Below are 5,036 nucleotides of genomic sequence, written 5' to 3'. Positions count from 1 at the left end.
TCACAACCTTTTTATTTGTTTGTACAATGTAGTTTCTAGAATATGGGTAAGTTTTCTTTAATCTCTAATACAATCCAGAATTGAACCAAAAATATTTGTACATTCCTAATTTTAATTAATTTCTAAGATAAATATAATATACAATAAACAAATTCTCAAGTAAAACATATAAATTTTCCACATAAATCATTAATGAAGCAATTACTAAATTTTCACTGGATTAGAATTACATACTGGATATAACGTCAGCTAACATTTGATATGGAGGATGTACATACTACGATCAATATTTTAGAAGCAAATGTTAACAATAATTGCAAAATCTTACAATGGACCCAAAAAACATCAACTAACATTTGATATGGAGGATGTACTTACCAGAATAAATAGTTCAAAAGCAAATGTTAACAGCAATTAACCCGGAAAATATCAAATGTAAAGGTTTTATCTTCAAGCCTCCGCTACTGTAAATGAATAAAAGCCACAAGAATTTTAATAAAATACTATTTTAAATTCTTCTAAAATAAGCATATTTAAAACGCATAAAACCTTAGTTAAAAATTAAAAAACAATCAATTTTTCCCCATAAAGCATTAACGAAGTGTGCAGGAAATTTTCACCCAATTAAAAGTTTCAAAGCCTAAATACAACATTGGCTGACACTTACATACTCGAATCAACATTTTGCACTAAAAGCTAATGACAATGGTGATTTCCTACAATCAACAAGAAACTCATCAAGAAATTTTAACAAAACCACAAGAATTTCCATGCAATACTATTTAAATTCTTCTAAAATGAACAAAACCATGAAATAAGTTGTTGGAAATTCATAACCTAACAAAATTTGAACTAGACAAAAATATGTAAAGAACCTATTCAAAAAATAAAGATATTTAGGGTAGCTATTTACCTTTTTCTCTCCCCAATTTTCTGTGTACAGAGATAAATTAAATGCACTAATATTTGAATAAAAATCTATGGCTTTGGACACATATTTGGAAATGACCTCTATATTTCCATTTCCTACAATCAGAAAGAAAAATTTAAAAAGCCACAAAGATTTCTATGAGATCTTTTTTTTAATCCTTCTAAAACGAACAAACAAATAATGAAATAAGCTCTCAAAATTTCAAAATCTGAAAACAATTTACGTATACAAAAATCTTTCAAGAACATATTTATAAGAAGATCCTCAAACAAACTATTTAGAAGATCTTTTAAAACTATTTACGATTTTTCCTCTGCCACTTTCTGCATACAAAGACAATAAATTGAATGCACTGATATTTAAAGAAATATGTCAACTTTGGATGCACAAATGGAAATGGTTTCCACATTTTCATATAGACAAAATGACCAATATTTGCTTCTTCATAAACTTCAATTTGCAAGTGTAGAGTATACATATTGTGCACACATATATAAGAATTTCCTTAAATTCAAAACACATTGTCCTTTTCCTATCTCCATGCTCTTCCCAAGTGTGTGCACTATATGAAGCAAAGCACGACCAAGTTTCTCAAAGATCTGCCAGTACATTTAAAATGTGTGAAATCCCTACGTAATGCTCTCTTTGAAGATATGATGCTTCAAATAAAACGATGTATTGTGTATGAGCGGCAAAATTTATACCTTGAATTATATAGAAATTTTCTCATGAGGCTCAAATGGCTGGTGTATGGGACTGTATATGCATTGCGAGGTCTATGAATTCTATTGTTCCGTTATTTTGCATCTCATGTGGGTATTCATTGAAGTGCAGCTTTTCATTAAAAAAAAAGAAAGGAAGGTCTGATTGATAAAAGAGATCACTCTAAGAGCTGTAAAGATGTATAACTATATATTATAATATTACCTTTGCTCCACTATGTAGTATAAACCTTTGTTGAATTAATAATTTCTTTGCACCGGGAATGTGATCAATCGAATGTTGTCTTTGTAATAGAGAGAGTAGATCCCTACAAATTGAGTAAGAATTTAATAGATTTTAAGAAGCAAATGACCTAGTACCTTGTTTTACCATCTTAAAATTATCTCAATACTCATATTTTTCATGAGTAATACTATTTAGTGCCTTCTTAAATATGGATAATTGTCTGATGTAAAATGCAAACTCTTGGGGTAGAGATGAGAGAATTAGATGAGATGACTATAGCCATTCAAATTGAGAACTTACCTATCTGGTGTGGAATGCAAACTCTTAGGCTATGGCTGACCCAACACTACACCATAGGCCAATTAGAAACTTATCGTGAAATTATCTATATAATGATTATTTAGATTGCAGAATGTTTCAACTGACAAATTATGATCAATATAATAAAAAGTAAAAATACAATAGGTTGCATTGTAAGAATAATTCAGTGTGAGAATTTTAGGTTTCAGCAAAATTCATAATAATTACTTTTTCATAATGGGTTATTGCTGAATCCACTGGCTTTTTAGGTTTCAGCAAAATTCGTAATGATTTGCTTACTTTTCAATGATGGGTCATCACTGAACCCTAGGTTACATCTAGACAGACTTTGACACACTCAAAGACTCTGTAAGGGTTGTTTGATCGTTTTGATAAACTTGGGGTATGAACAAAAAAAAAAACCCAAACCACTGTAATAAAGCTATTATATCAATTGGAAATCTAATAAATCAACATAAGTAGTACTCTACACTCAATGTAATAATGCTCTAATTTTAACTGGAACTCTAACTAATCTGCCACAATAAAGATTGCTCTAATTTGAACTGGAAATCTAACTAACATCCCACAATAAAGATGACGGTTCAACCATAATATTTATTATTGACACCAAATGGCAAGTCAGAACTGTCACTTGTTTGTATGGTCTGGTTCTTAGAATATGGGTAAATTGTCTTTACTCTCTAATATTGTTGGGATGTGAAGTCTGACTCTTCGTTTCATCTTCCCATCTCTGTCCCTTTGTCTTTTGTTGAAGACTATTGTATATGAGGTTATATTCCTACGTATGCAAGTTGCAATAATAATAAAGTTCATCTTCCCATCTCTGTCCTCTCGTCTTCTGTTGAAGACTATTGTATATATATGAGGGTATATTCTTATGTATGTAAGCTGCAATAATAATAAAGATCTCTGCCCTGCTTTCCTGTGGAAGTAGCCAAATTGGTTCTATGCAGTCAGAAGGCGAGGACTATGTGGTTTCAGAGTTGGGCTTGCCTCAATTCAGTTAAAAGTGGGTAAATGGGATTCCCAGGCATTTTCCCCTCTCATTTATTCATAAATTTATCTGTGAATGTAGCCAAATTGGTGAACCCCGTTAAATACCTGTGTTTGAGTATAATTTTTGAGTTCCCAATTTCTCTAATTATTTAACAAATATGACCTTTAGAATTGAACAAAACAATTATATATATTCCCTTTTCTTTTTTCCCTTCTAAGATAAATATATATACAGAAAATTAATTTTCGGGTTAAAATATATATATATATATATTAAAACCATTATTGAAGCTTACTGAATCAGAATTTTGCAAGCTTTATATTTAAAATGGAGGATGCACAGACCAAATCAATATTTCAGAACCAAATGCTAACACCAAAAATAAGCAAATGTAAAAGGTTCCTCATGATCAAGCTTCCGCTGCTGAAAATGGAAGAAAGACACAAGAATTTCAATACAATAATATTTGAAACTCTTCTATAATAAGTACATATAAAACCAAAAAAAAATCTCATGACAAAAGAGAAATAAAATTTTCTAACATGAACAGATATTTAACCTGGAGGATGCACATAGCAAATCAATATTTCAGAGCGAAATGCTAACAATAATCACAGAATCATGCAATCAACCGAAACAGTCAAATATAAAGGTTCCTCATCAGGTTTCTGCTGCTGCTAACATTAACATTGAGGATGCACATACCAAATCAATACTTCAGAGCCAAATGCTAACAATAATCACAGAATCTTGCAATCAGCGGAAAAAAAAAGTCATATGTAAGGGTTCCTGATCAAGCTTCTGCTGCTGAAAATGGAAGAAAAACACAAGAATTTTAATATAATAGTTTTCTAAATTCTTCTATAATAAGTAGATATAAGAAAAAAAAACCTTGGGACAAAAGAAAATAAAATTTCCCCACAGAACATTAATGGATCGTACAGAAGTCAGTTTCACCGGATTAAAACTTTATGAGCTGAAATATGAAATCAGTTAAACACAAATCTTTAAAAAACTGATTACCACTTTTGTTCTGCCATCTTTTAAAGAAGATAAAGTGAATGCACTCGTCACTGAAATATCGATATCTTTAAACCGGCAAATGGAAATGGCCTATGCTTCCTCGTACTCTTCAATTCGCAATGTATATGTAAAGAATTTGCAATGAACTCAAAATATATTATCGTTATACCGTCCCACTGCTTTTTTCCCAGGAGCGCGCGTTATATTATCGTTATCCTGTCTCACTGCTTTTTCCCAAAAAACAGGCGCCGTCTAAGGCAAAACCCACATTTAATACGTGCGAAACGTAGTGCTTTATTTTATGATGTGACGTTCCACAAAGCAACGTTTTAAATGCGTATGAGCGGGCAGAAATGTATCCATCATGTCGCAGTAGCTGATATACGAGACGCTCCATTGCAAGGTCTATCTGTTAAAAAAAATTATAATTTCATGAAATGGATTTTCAGTTTTCACAATGTTTAAATAGTTGAAAATAAATGTATTTTTATGTAAATAATTTTTTTTATTGGATAATATTATGTGAAGTGTTATTAAGAATTTCAATTTAAACAGAAATGTGTTGACAATGACTATTAAATATCTATTTAGCTTATTTGTCAAATTTTCAATTTTGGTTCTTAGTCGAAGAAAGCCTTGTGCTATAACTAATTCAATTTAGTGGAGGAAAAATCTTTCATCAAAAAAATAAATAAATAAGATTCCAATCTACAATAAAACTTACACTAAGTCACACTCTTCATGGTTGAGGTGTTACCACTCTCCATTGTTCACAAGGACAACCATCATTTCGTTTCTTATCCAATTGCAAGG

General features: G+C 30.9%; 1 long non-coding RNA gene across 2 annotated transcripts; it reads right to left on the bottom strand.

The window, feature by feature from the left end:
• Positions 1-234: 234 nt before the first annotated feature.
• Positions 235-4,570, bottom strand: LOC131055480 (uncharacterized). 2 transcript variants are annotated; one of them, XR_009108366.2, is made up of 4 exons: positions 4,224-4,570; positions 668-716; positions 379-464; positions 235-277 (listed from the first exon to the last, which is right to left on the bottom strand). It is a non-coding gene; the product is annotated as an uncharacterized LOC131055480 (long non-coding RNA). The 2 variants fall into 2 exon arrangements; XR_009108365.2 differs by lacking the exon at positions 668-716 and having other exon boundaries at positions 4,224-4,560.
• Positions 4,571-5,036: the final 466 nt, after the last annotated feature.

The sequence above is a fragment of the Cryptomeria japonica genome, chromosome 5 (genome assembly GCF_030272615.1).
Source record: "Cryptomeria japonica chromosome 5, Sugi_1.0, whole genome shotgun sequence".
Taxonomy (NCBI): Eukaryota; Viridiplantae; Streptophyta; class Pinopsida; order Cupressales; family Cupressaceae; genus Cryptomeria; species Cryptomeria japonica.
This window is presented reverse-complemented; position numbering and strand designations above follow the sequence as displayed.